At 36.3% G+C, this 19,031-nt stretch overlaps 1 protein-coding gene across 4 annotated transcripts in view; it reads right to left on the reverse strand.

Moving 5' to 3' along the window:
* syt2b (synaptotagmin IIb) overlaps positions 1 to 18,741 on the reverse strand; it is a 48,869-nt gene extending 30,128 nt beyond the window's left edge. For 2 of the 4 annotated variants that reach the window (XM_084128688.1, XM_084128684.1), the window contains exons 1-2: positions 18,611 to 18,741; positions 18,301 to 18,400 (exon numbers count right to left, since the gene is read on the reverse strand). The gene's annotated coding sequence lies outside the window, so the exon portion shown is untranslated. Of the gene's footprint in view, positions 1 to 18,300 lie in introns of all 4 variants that reach the window. The other 2 variants (XM_084128683.1, XM_084128687.1) reach the window with 2 other exon arrangements.
* Positions 18,742 to 19,031: the final 290 nt, after the last annotated feature.

Raw genomic sequence — 19,031 nt, forward strand, 5'->3', positions numbered from 1 at the left:
TCGGTATCGTATCGAAAACTAAACAAGTGGTATCGCCCATCCCTACCGCCAAATACGCGTAACACGAGTGTGCAAAGAAATACGGTGTCAGAGTGTAATGTTAGAAGATCGCGAGCAGAAAGACAGTCTTAAAAACGCAAACAGTCACAGAAACGCTTACTGACTAAGACTGTAAGTACATGACTGTCGTGTTTGCGTGCTTCGCTGACGGGACCAAACTTCCCCGTACGTGATCTTAAAACACAGTACCCATATTTCAAAACTACAATAACATTTCACTTCTAGTGTTTATGAAATTTTGGTAGGCTACAAGGTTTTCACTATGAGATGAATAGCCTAATTGTTATATAATTCATGGGCTACAGGTTATCTAAGACTCGCGCTGATATCGTGCGTGCGCACAAGACAGCCCAGAATAGAGTTCTCTTTCGCGCTTGAACGAACAATAACACACACAATTATGCCAAAATGTCTTTTTGTCGAGTATCTTCATAACATAAGAGCAGTCTTATGATGAACGTGAAGAGTTGTGACTGGTGAGAGAATGAGGCGCGTGTGAGATCGGCGTCTCTGACAGCAGCGGCTGGTCTTAAAGGGACAGTACACAGTAGCCACTAATTATCTCTGTCATTAAAGTTAATCAAAGAACAAAGGGAACAGAGAAATCACTGCTCTTGACTAAAGAACTTTTGTAACTTTAATAAGGACTAGTCTATATATAATTTATAATTAATGCAGCGCAGACTGTTTGACAACTTTATTCAATTTCTGCATATGTCCTACCTGTTAGACAGGAAGGGCACAGGTAAATATATTAAAAATATTCTGTTTTAATGTACCTAAAATGTATATAAAAAGAGTTTAATATACAGGTTTGTAGCTCTTAATTTCTTTTTATTAATTAACCACTTGTAAACTTATGTTCACTTTTTTTTAAATATAAATATAGGATTTGTATTAAATATATATTCATTGAGTCGAATCGAAATCGAATTTAGAATCGAAATCGAAAATCGTATCGAATTGAGAGCTTGCGAATCGAAATCGAATCGAATCTGCGTTTTGAATTATGGGTGGCACTTCCGGTTTTGGGAACTTCCATTCAAAAAGACTGAAACGAATCATTTCAAATCATAAGATTGCCCTACAAATAAAGCTTATCTGTCAGGTTGACTCAATGAGCTATCAGTTTTCTTTCATGTTTTATTTAAGAATAACATGAGAATAACGTAACACTTGACATGTTATAACAAGAATATCTATGGCAAGAGCTCTTTTCAGTCACTGCATTCTTGAATTTTTTCTTTTGCAATCCGCTGTAATAGTATGAAAAAGGTCAACGTATACTGCACATTTGTGGTCTGTTCTCCCAATTTAATTTATGATATATGCCATTAATAATTCACTGGAATGCACGAAGAATCTCTCTTTTTTTCTCCCCAAATCCTCACGTCTCTTTCCAGGTTTGTTTTCACAGGTATATACAATTTATTATCTGTCAAAATGACTGAAATCACTTTGAAATAGTATCACGCAATGCTGAAGTAAATAAATGTTTTTATTATTATTATTATTATTAAGGCAACATATGTTACATAATACAGATTACCAGTGATATTTAACCGTACGATTTTGCTGTGGAAAGATTCACGCTTTTAGGGTTATTCATGGTCTGTTGAAAGTACCTTGTTGATGCTTTTGCACTTTTAAATGTCCTTTTAATGTTCAATGGTTGAAAGATGAGTAGAATAATGTAATGTCATTGTACACAGTTTAAAAATATATATTATTGCGTCCATAGAGCTAGTCTTTCACTGATTGTTTACAGCTTAATGGAAGTTACACCCATAATTCAAAGAGTCATGGGGCGTAGGAATAATGTGGATACAAAAAATTAAATGTGTGCATCAAAATTATTTAAAAATAAAGCATTTTCTTTATCAAAAAGCCTGTTTTCAAAAGATACATCTTGAGAAGGGGCGGGGGGGTCGTCTTATATTCTGAACAGAACGGTATATTGAAAAAACACACAAGTTCACTCAGCCGAGGAAAAGATGAATAGTTAATGCTCACTCAAACAAGGGCCTTAAACTGCTTCTGTTGTAAGACAGTGACTGTGCAGGAGTTTATAACACACAGCCTGACACGGACGTTTAGCAGGTTTACTAGCCTAAAGACAGAGGATGTTGAATTCAAATGTGAAAATAATGACAGGAAGAAGAATTTACTGAATTACAATTCAATGAAATTCAGTGCACAGTCAGACAAGATAGACTTCAATTGTCCAACACAAGAAACAAAAGTAAATAATTAACAATTCATTTTTGATTAATTAAGCCTCTTATTCCCTGGTTGATTATACATTATTTTACATACGTCACACTTCAGCTAAACTAAGTTTAATACTGTAAAAAAAATAAAAAAAATATGAACACAGCTATCAAACGATTTTCCACATAATGTCCACAACATAGTTTTCAAGTAAAATAAATATTAATAATAAATAAATATTAAATAATAATAATAATAATAAAATATAAAATATATATAATATAATAAAAAAATAAGTGTTCTTCCACCATAAAATGAAAGTTGGTTTATTACATATAAATATTATAAATATTAATATGAATAGTTATTAAATATACAAAAAAAATCTATTATACACAATGAAGTGTACACAAATATACAAAAATAAAAGGTATTATTAAAAGAGAATCGATAGTTCTACATCCTGTTTAAATATGAATGTCACACAACTTCAGTAGAGCAGGGGCTTCTCTCTCTCTCTCTCTCTCTCTCTCTCTCTCTCTCTCTCTCTCTCTCTCTCTCACTCTCTCTCTCTCTCTCTCTCTCTCTCTCTCTCTCTCTCTCTCTCTCTCTCTCTCTCTCTGCTTTACTCAGCTTCTGCAAGTAATGCTGCAATGCAGAGGTTTATCCGGGAATATAAAGCTAGAGGGCGCATTGAGCGGAGTGATTCACCCACCGGTTTTCTCTCTCTCTCTCTCTCTCTCTCTCTCTCTCTCTCTCTCTCTCTCTCTCTCTCTCACACACACACACACACACACATATATACGGTTCATTAACACAGTCAGCTAGGTAAGCAGAAGTCTGTCAGGTGTAGCGTCACACTGCACTGCATTAAATGTGGGATAGTCCTTTTGATATATCGCTGACTTCTGATATATCGCTGCAAAATACATTTACTAATCAGTTCTTTTTGACTTGTTTTCCAGGAAAAATCCCTATATGATATCACTGAAAAAGCACAGATGATGATGTAAAAGTTAAATTTATCAATTTTAGTGCACTGGCTGCATATAGATGTAATATGACGTATAAAGAAACAAAATGGTCATCCGAGTATTTGTTTTCTACACAAGTTTCAAAGCCTTCAAAGTTGTGTCCTATTGTATTTAACAACCATTACTTCAAAATCAAGCACAGATTTCTCTATGGTCATTTCCTGATTAATATTCATTTAATCAGTTTTACTTTTAGTTCAATATAGTGTGCTTGTACCAAAGTAGCATCACATCCCATCTAATAAAGGGGGAAATGGATGTCAAAAGCCATGTCAAATGCAGTGCAAGTACAAATTTCCATTATGAGTCAGCACTCAGCATCAGAAGGTTTGGATGCCATTTTTATTACTCTGAATGGTAATTGAATTTGTATGAAAGGCTGAAGAGCTTCATTCATTCTCGGCCGCTGGCGTGCTGCTTTTATCGAGAGAATACCCTGCTTTCGCATCCATCACACCGCACCAGGACACTGCCATTGTCTCTTAATCAAAGCAATTACAATCAAAAAGCTTTCATTTCATTCAGCCGCAGGATTGCCCTGTTTCATGGCAGGGTTAACTCAATAGATTTGTTGTTAAATGACTGGTTGTATCTCATATAAATGATCAGGTATCACTTCACTTTAAATAAATAAATCTGTTTATACTTATTTATTATTACTTCAGAAAATTTTGATTAGTTCATATGGATTAGTTTTACAATCTCTTTATGAACTTTTGAAGCGTTGAAGTGGTAGTTGCGTAGCTGTCAATAGAGGGACAGAAAGCTCTCAGATTTCATCAAAAAGATCTTCATTTGTGTTTCAAAGATGAACGAAAGTCTTACAGGTTTGGAACGACATGAGGATGAGTAATTAATGAGAGAATTTTCATTTTTGGGTGAACTATCCCTTTAAGGTATTCATCTGACACAATTATTTGCACACAAAACAAAACAAAAAGCTCACAGGAAAAAAGCATATATATTCAGTTATTAATATTTCATTGGTTCTTTCTTGTTTTTTCGTGTGTTCATAATTTCTTTGTATGACAGCCTGGCCAAAAATGATGTCTGAACAATTTGGCATGTTTCACTGCGTTATCACAAAAAATATGATTGACTGCAAGCACAACTACTCAATATGCTAACAAACATCGTTAAGCAAAATGTAATTTATTATTTCTTTCTTCTGACGATGGGGTGGATGTTGTCAAAGCTCAAACGCTTTCAACTCGCTGTGTAATCATTAGACACTCTTCATCAGAATACGACCAGACAGATTGGCCTGAGCCCATTTGGACTAATTAACCACATGATCAATAATGGGGCTTTCTACTTCAATTACTCTTCAGCCCAAAGATGCATAACAGAGCAAATCAGGAAATATCAAACTAAGGCTCGTCACTGATAAATATCCTTTTTATAAATACTTTGTCCAATGCAATCATGCTCTTAATTAAATGAGAATGTCCCACTTTTACAAACTATCATATAAAGAGTCGTCTATAACAGTCTGGTTTCTTCCTCCGTCTTTTTCTTCACCACTTTTCACCTGTTCACGGTGGCATTGAAGCACACTTATCTGAGAAGCTGCTTTCAAATGACTTGTGAACATTTTGAATTCAACTATATGAAAGTATTCAACTTGCAGAAGAACAGTCATCCATTGCCCAATTCTATACATTAATACAGAAGATTTCAGAGCTATCTCCCTAATATAATTACATGTTTTGTTAAACAAAGAGCTGTACAACCAGTCAAAAAATGGCATACGCAAATGTTGAACTGTAATTTCAACTTCCAATAAAACCGTCATGCAAATCTGTATACAAATCAGTTAAGCTAAGGATCTGAGGAACTTCTGGTAATTCTGATGTAATGCTGTAAAATGTATAACAAACTGAGGCTCTTAACACTAATCAAATAATACTTACAAATTACAATATGTAAAGTTCATTTTGCCAAGGTCCATGAACAAAAAGAGGTAAACAGGGCAGCAGTTTTAATTCTGGTTACTTACTGGCCCAAGTCAAAAATTAATAATAATAACAATAATCTTTTTGCCATAAATGATTGAATAAATGAAAGCATTTCAGACTGAATCTGTTCATAAACACTCAAAACACGTCTGGCCAGTTGCAGACCCCCTGTGCAGTTATTTTGATTGATAACGAAATCCATTTCCAAGACTGCAGACCCGCTGAAGGAAACAGATACGCCTTTGGGAAAAGGTAACGTGTGCGTCATTCTGTCTGAAAAACAACTTTTGGGCCAGCATTAAATTTGCATTTGATAGCATCACAGTGAGGCTGAAATTTAAATGGATAGTACAGACAATAATGAAAATTCTGAGATTATTTGCTCCCACTTTTTTGACTTTCTTCTATGGAATAGTCCTTGGTTGCAGCATATTTAAAGGGGCTATATGTAGAATTCAGAAACCTTGTTATTAGCGACACCGGTGGCCGTTAAGTGAACTGCACCCAGCGACTTACTGCTCGAGTTTGCTCGCGTGCACGTGTAACATCTACGAGACTGAACGTGATTAAAGGTCCTGATAAACTCACGGTGAAGTATTTTTCGTTCTTCACTTAGAAGTACAAAGTTATAAATATCTTTGCAGCGGTGTACTGTAAACGAACATCCCGACGCCGTCCACGCTACCAAGAGAAACGTTTAGATGAATATGTAAACATTTTTTATTATTATAAAGTATATTTGAGACTCTAGAATATATACACTCACCTAAAGGATTATTAGGAACACCTGTTCAATTTCTCATTAATGCAATTATCTAATCAACCAATCACATGGCAGTTGCTTCAATGCATTTAGGGGTGTGGTCCTGGTCAAGACAATCTCCTGAACTCCAAACTGAATGTCAGAATAGGAAAGAAAGGTGATTTAAGCAATTTTGAGCGTGGCATGGTTGTTGGTGCCAGACGGGCCGGTCTGAGTAATTCACAATCTGCTCAGTTACTGGGATTTTCACGTACAACCATTTCTAGGGTTTACAAAGAATGGTGTGAAAAGGGAAAAACATCCAGTATGCGGCAGTCCTGTGGGCGAAAATGCCTTGTTGATGCTAGAGGACAGAGGAGAATGGGCCGACTGATTCAAGCTGATAGAAGAGCAACTTTGACTGAAATAACCACTCGTTACAACCGAGGTATGCAGCAAAGCATTTGTGAAGCCACAACACACACAACCTTGAGGCGGATGGGCTACAACAGCAGAAGACCCCACCGGGTACCACTCATCTCCACTACAAATAGGAAAAAGAGGCTACAATTTGCACGAGCTCACCAAAATTGGACAGTTGAAGACTGGAAAAATGTTGCCTGGTCTGATGAGTCTCGATTTCTGTTGAGACATTCAGATGGTAGAGTCAGAATTTGGCGTAAACAGAATGAGAACATGGATCCATCATGCCTTGTTACCACTGTGCAGGCTGGTGGTGGTGGTGTAATGGTGTGGGGGATGTTTTCTTGGCACACTTTAGGCCCCTTAGTGCCAATTGGGCATCGTTTAAATGCCACGGCCTACCTGAGCATTGTTTCTGACCATGTCCATCCCTTTATGACCACCATGTACCCATCCTCTGATGGCTACTTCCAGCAGGATAATGCACCATGTCACAAAGCTCGAATCATTTCAAATTGGTTTCTTGAACATGACAATGAGTTCACTGTACTAAAATGGCCCCCACAGTCACCAGATCTCAACCCAATAGAGCATCTTTGGGATGTGGTGGAACGGGAGCTTCGTGCCCTGGATGTGCATCCCACAAATCTCCATCAACTGCAAGATGCTATCCTATCAATATGGGCCAACATTTCTAAAGAATGCTTTCAGCACCTTGTTGAATCAATGCCACGTAGAATTAAGGCAGTTCTGAAGGCGAAAGGGGTTCAAACACAGTATTAGTATGGTGTTCCTAATAATCCTTTAGGTGAGTGTAGATATGGCTATGTTACACTATAGTAGACTATAATCCCTTTTCTTTGCATGTTACATTGACATTACAGTACAGAATGGTTATTTTGGCATTATCCTGAACATTGGAGCGCGCGTCCTTCACATAAAAGTCAGTTGGAGTCAGTTCTCCTTTTTAAGTTTTGTTACAAGCTGTTCACACATTGGTGATAAAAAATAGTTAATAATAAAATAGTTTTCAGTTAGGAAATAAAGCTGAAATAAAATAAAATATTAAGCTGAAAAACTTTGAAAAATTTGAAATGTCGCAACTGACTGAAATAAGTTTAAGTAGAAGTACTAAAATTACTAAAACAAAATCAAAGATTCATTTCTAAAAGAAAACAAAAACTAATAATGACAAAAGAACATAACAAACTAAATGCAAACTATATAAAATATAAAAGCTAATTCAAAATATTAATACCTATTATAATAGTACATAACACTTATGATAGTCTTCAGAATATATACTTTTGTGTTCTACAGAAGAATGAAAGGTTTGAAACTACATGAGTGTGAGTAAATGATAGAATTGTAATTTTTGGGTGAACTATATCCTTTTAAGAAACTAATCAAATACATATATCACATTCACAAGGGTTCCACAGTAAAATCAAATCGAATTCATTGTGTCTTAATTTCTCATTGAAGACGTAAAGACAATGGTCTCCTTTCAGAGGATGAAAATTACTGATGCGGCCATTAAAAGCTAAGGTCATTTCCAGGAATTTCCCTCTTATCTGACTTGTCATTTTCAGGGCGTTTCACCGCCATTGTCTCCTGTCAGATCCGATCTCCACGTTAATGCAAACCGAACTGACGACTGCAGCGCAGGCAATTTGAACTCACTGCTGCATTTCTAACACATTGCAGTGGCAGTGTAAACCTGATATCACTGATGCCCTTGTCAAAATCTTGGCTTGTTGGTGGAAAAGTACAAAAGGCAAGGTTTACCCTGAATAGATGTGGGCAGATAGCAAGCAGAAAACACAATCTCAGGACGTGCAAGGTTGATGCAGTTAGTTTTTAAGATAATCAATTCATAATCAATCAATTAATAAATTAAATCTATAAAACTAAATATAATCTAATAAAGAATCCAGTAGATTTAATTGCATGTTATGCCAAATAATTAATCAAATTATTCATAGCTGATAGCATATACCAATGTTTTGCTGAGAATTAAAGGAATAGTTCACTTAAAAATGAAAATTCGGTCATCATTTACTCACCCTCAAGTTGTTTCAAATCTGTATGAATTTCTTTCTTCTGCTGAACACAAAAGAAGATATTTTGAAGAATGTCTGTAACCAAACAGTTGCTGGTCCCCATTGACTTCCAAAGTATATTTTTTTCCTACTATGGAAGTCAATGGCGTCCATCAACTGTCTGGTTGATGACAGAAATTAAATTTTTAAGTGAACTATTCCTTTAAGGTCATTACTTTACATTATTTATGTTATATATGTGTGTGTGTGTGTGTGTATATATATATATATTTTTTTTTTTTATATATTTTTTTATATACAGTACAGGCCAAAAGTTTGGAAACATTACTATTTTTAATGTTTTTGAAAGATGTTTCTTCTGCTCATCAAGCCTGCATTTATTTGATCAAAAATGTAATATTGTGATATATTATTACAATTTAAAATAATTGGTTTTCAATTTATTATACTTTAAATTATCATTTATTTCTGTGATGCAAAGCTGAATTTTCAGGATCATTACTCCAGTCTATCACATGATCCTTTAGAAATCATTCTAATATGATGATTCATTATCAAAGTTGGAAACAGTTCTGCTGCTTAATATTTTTTCATAACCTGTGATACTTTTTTAGGATACTTTGATGAATAAAAAGTAAAAAAATAAAATAAAAAATAAAAAAAGAAGCAAATGTTTTAAAAATAGAAATCTTTTGTAACAACAATATACACTACTGGTCAGTAATTTTTTTTCTTTTTTTTTTTGAAATAAATCAATACTTTTATTCAGCAAGGATGTGTTAAATTGATAAAAAGTGATAGTAAAGAAGATTTATATTATTAGAAAATATTTTTTTTTTATTTTGAATAAATGCAGTTCTTTTTAACCTTTTATTCATCAAATATATTAGGCAGCAGAACTGTTTCCAACACTCATAATAAATCATCATATTAGAATTTCTAAAGGATCATGTGACACTGAAGACTGGAGTAATGATCCTGAAAATTCAGCTTTGCATCACAGAAATAAATGATAATTTAAAGTATAATAAATTGAAAACCAATTATTTTAAATTGTAATAATATATCACAATATTATATTTTTTTCTGTATTTTTGATCAAACAAATGCAGGCTTGATGAGCAGAAGAAACTTCTTTCAAAAACATTAAAAATAGTAATCTTTCCAAACTTTTGGCCTGTACTGTATATATATATTTATATGTTGCTTAATACATGGCTACTTTTGAATGGCGATCACGATCAGTGGTAAAAGCCACATTTGAAACATTATTTGGTTGAGTTCAAAAGACATATTTGGTTAAAAAAAGAACAGATTACACTGACACTGGATTAACACTGGAAAAATCTGTATCTGTTTATGAACAGGAAACCCCTTAAGGATATCCGGCAAGCATTAAGCTTTTCAGCACACACTGTGAACAAGTGAGTCAGCAGTCCTCTGGTAAAGCCGTGAGAGCAAATTAGCTGCAGTGCTACACAGAAACTACACTCATTTGGCAGATTGGAGTGAACTGAGAGACAGCGAGCACCTGCGGAGGGAGTCACGGCCTCACCGTGAGGGAGAGGATCTCTTTAACAAGTTCTCTCCTCCGCAGTGCCTTTCTCTCTCCCGCGAAGGTCGAACAAATTAGGCCAGTCAGAAACTCTGGCCCACATCGAACTCTCTGAAGACGCTTCACATGACTCGCGTCAGGGCTTCAACACAAGTGCCGTGTGCCGCTTTGACCTGCACATGAAAAGCGTTACAGATACAGTGACAGAAGGGCGATTATACTATTTAAACAGAATATGTAACATGTATAATATGATGATCCTTTTCTGAACACTCTCTTTTTGTTTTTGTTTTAGGTTTTCTATTTAAAGCCTGATTGAAAAAGTGTTGTTGTGTTGTTATTGTTAACTAAAACTTTCGAGAAATAGTTTTTGTTTAATTGTTTAATTTAATTCAAATAAAGCAGAAATAAAATATAATTATTAGATACGTAAACCTAATAAACTTAAATGAAAATTAGAAATGTTGCCATTGCAACTAACTAAACTTTTAGCATTAAAACTATATACACAGTAACCATGAAATAAAAATAAATTAAAGCTACATCGAGAAATATATTACATAAGCACATATCAAAATTACTAAAATTACACTAAACTAAAATCAATTTGCAACCTGAACACATAAAAATAGAAAATAATAATTACTATAATAGTATACTGTAAATACAATAACAAATAATACTAAAATAATACTTCAATACATCTTATAAGATCAAATATTTTGATGGCTGATTATGTTGTCCAGCGGTAAATATTAATTATAATTATTATACATGTAGGCTATAAATTATGACTGTATTAAAGTGATAAACTCCAAAATGAAGACGTAACAGGCACTTCTGATCGGGCGATTCAAACAGTGAACATCTTGGGGTCCAGATGTGACCTTGGGCTGCATCCCAAATCACATACTTCCCTACTACATAGTAGGCGAAAAACAGTATGTGACAAAAGTAATATGTCTGAATTCACAATACTCAATACACAATACTTCTTCCGGCGAGATCCTGAAGTGTGCATATGATGGACACTTTACTATCCCATGAGGCCACGGGAGAGGATTTATGAATGGCAGTGAATTGATGACATAACTGACGCTTGTAAGTCACATGATAATGACAACATGGCAGAATGTATGTCCAGATTACATTCATACTGCACATATCATACTATATAGGACATCTTTTTATAGCAGCCGAATAAGCATTACTTATTCAAAATGAGTGCCAACTCAAGAGAGCGATTTCAGACGCAGCCATGCATTTAAACAATTAAATGCACACAGACACACACTTTATATTTCTCTCACAGGCACCTAAAATAGTTTGATCGGCTGCCAGAGTTCAGTAAGGTGGGCGACAGAAAGAGCTATATTTTCCCCGGCCCAAACCGGATACGGAGAACCAAATGATCCAAATCTAGGTCAGTGTGAGCGAGTACCCCAGAAAATGTCCGACCCACTGAGAAACAAGCACATTGACTAATCACCAGGCGTTTGTGCTCTCTATCTTTAGCGCCAAATAAACCTGCAGTAATTCATAAAACAAATCTACTGCACTTGTACACATCAAACTGGATAGGATGTTGCTTTGATGGTCGTTTTATGAAGAAATGCATTGCTATACAGTTGCTGAGTTGTTGCTAGGCGGTTTATTACAGGTCAAAATCAAAGAGTCTTTAACCTTTAAGTCTCTATGTGGCTCATGTCTCTCCTTCAATGCAAGTATGTGGGATTATTTCACCCTTGTGGAACTTATAATGGTCATCAAGTAGTTTTGCAAAATCAAGTGCATTGTAAAATCCTCTAAACAACTGATCTTTTCCTTTCACAAACACCCTAAGCATGAGGATGTAAAAGAAAACGACAACTTCTATCATGTCAACCCGTGAAGGCCACGCTGCTATTATCGGTCCCTAATGACAGAGCGCCAGGAGGGGGCAGTAGAGCAGTGTAATTGGTCTATTACAGCATCAGAATATATGAACTCCTTCTCTCCAGCCTGTGGTTCTAGCTGGTAATTTGATCATGCCGTAGTACGGATCATCGATCATTCATTAATGAGCCGACATAAAAGCGGATGGCGAATCGAAACGCAGAGCTAAACCTGTCTGCAGCAGGCGCCTCTTTTCACGGTGCATGTAGGCTGTAACATTTAAATATTTCTGATTGTGAATCCAACTCGCATATCATGAATTACAAACAACACACAGATATATTAACAAATGCATGCTTATGCAATTATACGGTACACTATTTTATATCATAATCACATAAGTGCTGAATAATGCATAAAGGTGCGGTAGGAAATGAGCATAACAAAGTGTTTTTAATTAAGTACAACATATTGTTCAGCCCAGGATAAGACCCTCACTTATCATGCAAAGAGTTCTGGCTTCCCATCTGATGTGAGCTTAATTATGTTACTGAAGTTTTTCCATTAGTCGTTCAACTAGCATCGGTGTGACATGCATGCACAATATAACTCATCTATCAGAGGCGTTCAGGGCTCTCGGGGGACAGCGGGGAATTGCTGTGCTTGTATTGATCAGCTTGTGCTACGATCTGAACTGTTAGTTGTTCACACTAGCTGCATTCACAATTCAGAACAACATCATGAATATTAATGATTCTCAATGTAATGTTTGCATGAACTCTACAGAAAGTGATGCACGTTTACATGTTCCAAAGGTGTTGTTATTGTTAACTGAAACTAAAACTATTAAAATGTTTTTTTGTTAATTGAAATGAAGCTGAAATAAAATGTAAATATTAGATGAAAAACTTAAACATAAAAAACTTGTATTACAATATGTTTAAGTGTATATATATATATATATATATATATATATATATATATATATATATATATATAAAGCTAAACAGAACTATGTAAAAATTCAAATATTTAAAAAACAAAAACTAATAAAAATTACAAAATGTAAACTAAAATTAAAATTAAAAGTGAAATTATATTTTTAAAAAACGCCAATTCAAAATATTAATAAATACTATAATATTACTGTAAATAATACTAAAATAACACTGGTTCTAAACATACATTGGCTTTCTGACATACATGCAAATCATCAAACAACCTTCACAAGTAAACAGCATTGCACATGAATATGGCAATCATTCAGTACCTTTATATATCAAATTACCATGGTATTACTCTCTTATAGGCATTGTACCATAGTATAGCAACAGTAGTTGTTTGTAAGGGATAACACTCTCTCTCTAACACACACACACACACACACACACACACACACACACACACAAAACAGTGTAATTCAGCAGAATACACTTCAGCTCTGTTTGTCTTTATCAGAATTGGCAGTGGAGTGTAGAAGAGCTTTCTGAGCAATACTCGCATGCGTGTGTGTGTGTGTGTGTGTGTGTGTGTGTGTGTGTGTATCCGGGGGGATGTACACACACTGCACCAGTAGCTGTGCGCCAGTCTCCATGTGTTAGCCTGAGGCGCTGTGGCCCACAGTCATCCACCAAACCATTTGCTAACACTCACACCTCATTCTACAGCAGCGCTGCTTCACCTGACAGGTTTCTGCAGTAAAACGATGTTATTGAAAATACAACATGTGAAGTTTTAAAAGAATGCATACATAATTTAAATCATGCACAAACATGCAAAAGAGATTATTATCAAATTAACATAAAGCTAAATGCCACCGGTGCCTGGAGTTATTTCCATGACAATAGATTTTTACTTTTGACTATAACGAAAACAGAGAAAAGTCAATGCCTAATCCATCGGTTTGACTGACAAAACCACAATGACATTTCATCAGTAAGAAAAGTTTTAAAAATGTAAGTCTATGGACATTCTGTGTGTTTGGATAGTTTTAAAATGAATTTTAAAGAAATTATTTTAAAAATATATATAATTTTGCTGTTATTTTTATAAACGTTTATTTCTGTTATTAGTTGTAAATGCTTTCAAATTAAGCTTTTCTCTTTTCCATTCTGATTCAGTCTACTACACCATTTTTTTTTTTTTACTATTCTACTGGGTAATTTAACAATTTCTGTAAAGAGAGTCACACTTCATCACAGCCCAATGCAAAATTAAAATATACATTTTTACCATTTTATGACCACATTTTACTGACAATCACGCTGTTCACAGTTCTCTCATTTCCAGTTCTATAAAGCTTTTGAAAGCGAGCAACAGCAGCCGAGGGGGGTCAATGACACAGAACGGCAACATTCCTGTCTTGTTTTCCAACACTCCCACCTTCCACTAACACACTCACCCTCCACATCTGATTTAGTCAGCATGCTGTAACATCTCATAGCCTGAGGGCACTAAATCTACCAGCCCAGCACCGTGGCTGTCCTTACTAAATATTATGTTATAGAGCTGTCACGAACACGTCAAACTCTATTGCTGCTCTATCATCAGTTCTGACGGACAGGGGAAATTGCTGCTTAAATGCGACCTTTCGTGTGTAGTGGCATTTCAGTCGTGAACGACTCAGTGTTTCTAAATCTTGCAAACAAATCACTCTTATTCACTTCCAAATGCTTAGCATGCTTAAAAAACTTCTAGAGTCTCTTATCTGTGACATACAATAAAAAATAATAAAAAAAAAGGATAAGACTAGGTTCGGTCATGAATGTCTTTCAATAATAGCAAATTAATGATAATACTAAAAAAGAACACCTATTGATGTAACACTGAACGACTCACTGGGATGAATTAAATCCCCAGCATTAGTGTGTATTCTGGCTTTCCCTAAACACTGCAGTCACAATCACATCCATTAGTATATCAAACAAACCCAAACATTTGTGCTTTTGTCATTTTGAATGAACACAGCGGCCGAACGACTGGCATGACTGAGCTCTTGAATTGCGAAACAAAGGAATTGTATTTCTGCATTGCCCACATTGAGCACTCAGAGTTTATGAAGCCATTACATGAGGAGTGATTGATGTGACAGGGAAGATGCTGTTAAATCAAAGCTGCGTCGGAGCAAAAAGAGAAGGTACAGATGGATGGGTAAAGACAGAGAGATAGAACATGATACTATCGCACCTGTCCTACGCACTTTAAAATGCAGCTGCACAAAACCGGAAGTGATTAAAAAAGAAAGCATGCAAGTTTCTGGTCAAATCTGATCCAGCTTCCTCATGGAAAAACATTCATCATTCCTTCAATACAGCATCAGTGACGACAGATCAATTGTTTGCTTAATATTGAACCTGAGGCATTGTACATTGACAAATATATTATGAATATATAGTGTTTCACCAATACAGGCTTTTTAAAGGCTGGTCCCAATATCTGGAGTGCAGGGTGTGAATAAAAAATAACAAATTAAATAATGAACACTTATTTTACAAAATATTAACTCATAATTCACTAAGAGAGAAGGGTGGGCATTGATAAATAATAAAAAGTAATGAAATAAATTAAAAGTAAAATAAAATACTGACATAAAACAAATGAAATAAAATCAATTAAAAAAGCAAATAAAAATACCTATTTTATACAATATTTACTCAAAATTCTCAAAACGAAAACACAAAAAGGTAGAAATTATTCATTGTTTAACGATGCTGTCTTTAATTTCAAAACTGACACAAGGGGAAACTACAAAAGGCCAAAAATCTTAAAGGATTAGTTCACTTCAGAATTTAAATTTCCTGATAATTTACTCACCCCCACATCATCCAAGATCTTCAAGTCTTTCTTTTTTCAGTCGAAAAGAAATTAAGGTTTTTGAGGAAAACATTCCAGGATTTTCTCCATATAGTGGACCGAATTGCAGTTTCAATGCAGCTTCAAAGGGCTCTACACGATCTCAGCCGAGGAATAAGAGTCTTATCTAGCGAAATCAACCGAAAAAAAAGAAAAAGAAAAAACATTTATATACTTTTTAACCACAAAAGTTTGTCTTGCACTAGCTCTGAAAGGTCACGCATGTCCCGGTTCAAACAGGGAGGGTATAGGGCAAAAAACTCCATCTCGTTTTCCGACATCATTATTTACCTTTTATTTGATTAATTTATTTTTATTACTTTTTTCTTTGCACGTCTGCTTTGTAAACACTAGGTCTGTACTTCCGCCTTCGTCACAAGTGACCTTTCACCGCGATTACGTAATGTGTGGCGTATCGCAGAGCTAGTGCAAGAGGAGCATTTGTGGTTAAAAGTATTTTTTATTTTTATTTTTTAGAAAAATCGATCAATTCTCTAGATAAGACTCTTATTCCTCGGCTGTGTTCGTGTAGAGCCATTTTAAGCTGCATTGAAACTGCAATTTGGACCTTCAAACCATTGGACCCATTTGAAGTCCATATGGAGAAAAATCCTGGAATGTTTTCCTCACAAACCTTAATTTCTTTTCGACTGAAGAAAGAAAGACATGAACATCTTGGATGTAAATTATCAGGAAATTTGAATTCTGGAGTGAACTACTCCTTTAAATCATCTGACGATCAATAAATGGGCCTCTCTCTCTCTCTCTCTGCTTATATATCCTCAGACGTGAACGCTTACATGCATAGATAACTGTACTGTTTATATTTTGACTGTGCGCCCTGCTGACCCATGCTGCAATCACTATTTCATATTGTGGCTTTTATCAAAGTGATGATATTAGTTTATAAAGAAAGAAAAGAAAGCCTTTAATTTGTGCTAATGGTCATTTCAAACCCATTCTGATTAGAAGAACCACAGGGAGACCCTTACGCTTTATGTGAACGAATCCCAATTTCAGCAAGACACGATTACAGCAGGCAAAGACCATTCAATTTCATGAGCCATCAAGCAGATATCCTCTTTTAAAAACGTACGGCACTCCAGAGAGCGAGAGATATAGATGGAGGAATAGTGGGTTTGGTTGTGTTACTGATAGCGCAAATAAGCAAAATCATTAGGCTTCACACATACTTAAAACAGCAAAGACCAAATGCAACCTCACGATGAGCAAGACGTTCTTTATATAACGGCGCATTATGAGTATGTTGAGTTATGAGTCCTCATACTGCGTCATTATTACCCAAGTCCCATCCATTACTGTAAAACAAACAAAAGAGACAATGTTCTTCTTCAAACATTACAGCAATACGGGAACATGATTAATTACAGGAAGGGGAAACGGGTTCACTCCACTGAACAGACTCCACACAAGCGTGTGTGTGTGTGTGTGTGCGCGTGTGTGTGTCCAATGCGGCGATGCCTCCTCTGTCTCACCTCTGCTTTGAGTAGAGCGAGGTCTACTCTGAATCTAAACGAGTGCTTTATTATGTGAAGCTCTCAAGGACTGACCCAAAGCACTTAGCCGGAGCGACTCGGCCCAAGGCACCTCCCTGTCATCTATCTCTCTGCATTTCTCTTTCTTCAACACACTATTCACCTGGTCGCCACCGCAATCAATGAGATTACCTTTTAAATTGCCTTTTCCTGTTTCAGGCCTTCTGGGATATCTTTGAGCCCTGAGAATGTGAAGGTGCACGCAAGAATGAACAGAACACACAATGGTTGACTTTTACAACTGACCTCAGCGCAGCTCGTTAAACCAGCGCCCTTTATAATGTAACATGCTAAATGAGAAAAACCAGAAGATGCACTTCTCTAACTGTTAAAAAAACATCAAGATAATCAAGTTTATAGCATCCTTCGCCAGCAGACAGGACGAGTAAATCTGTGCCTGTTGTCAGCAGAAAAGCTTGATCAGCAAAAAGATGCAACGATCAGCAGCTGGCCGTGCAGTAATGAGCTCTGCTGGACGACAACCCTAAGTAGTCTGCAAAACAGCTAGTGCTCTAGAACTTAAATAATTCATTGGTGCCGCTGGAGAATATTGTAGTATTTCAATGCAAAATAACTTGACATAACATTTAAAAGTGCACAAACCGCTGCAACTGGATTTTATCATGCATCGTGCATATCTAGAGCCAGCAGTGACGCGTCATCTCTGAGTTATTGAGAGATGCATATTGTGTGTACAAATTATGAGACTCAAGTTCTATTCTACGCACATCGGCCACTATTATGTAATGTGATACTGCAGCACTAGGACTCTACGCACTCGCACTCTCCTGTGTGCTGAGAAAGTTACAAAGATCTTCCTCTCTCTCCTCTCTGCCGTACGCCTTCATTCACTGATTTTTAATGACTGAAAGGCTACATTTAGACTCCCATCCTTGTAAGAAAGCATTTAAATGTTAAACTGCATTGTACACAAGGCATGCTTTAGCATAAAAGGAGGATACTGTACTTACCTCTGTAGCGTGTGTCTCCTCACTGCACCAAGAGGAGGGTGGTGATGCAGAGGGGGGATGAAGAAAGAAACTTCGCAGAGCGCGCAGGGCACTTGGAGAGCTTAGAAAAAAACAAAAGTGACAACAATCAAGACTTTTGGTTTATCCTCTTCTGGTTTTGTTGGAAATAACAGACCTATGCAAGCACACACACACACACACACCCCTGATGTCTTCCTCTACACACCCCCACGCTCATGCACACATACACACACACACACAATAGCTCGGATCAGGACAGATGCAGAGGTGCTGTCATGTACACACACACATTTCCAGTCTCACACCCAGCAGTCTTTGCTCAGCACCACAGCCCCTGATGTTTCACTGCTGTATTTCCCGGCACTGGGCTGTCATTGGCTCAATCACGGCTCAATAAAAAGTCCTCCCGTTTCCAATTGGGTGAGGAGGGATTTTTCTCCATCCCACCCCTCCTGCTTTTAAAAACCTACACTACATGCACTGAGAATGCTGAGCTGTGAAAATCAGGCAGGATGAGAGAGTGAGAGGAGGAACAGCAGGGAGGAGAACGCGAGGGGGCGGGGCGAGAAGAGGCGCAGTAACCAATCAACAAGCGGAAGAGAGAAGCGCGAAAGACGTGGTTGACTCCAGGGATGATCGCGTTGTTGTTGTGGATCCTCATCTGATGAATCTTTAGCGTAGTGGCAAAAGAAACGACATATTATTACGCA

This window comes from Abramis brama (genome assembly GCF_963993115.1).
Source record: "Abramis brama genome assembly, chromosome: 11".
Taxonomy (NCBI): Eukaryota; Metazoa; Chordata; class Actinopteri; order Cypriniformes; family Leuciscidae; genus Abramis; species Abramis brama.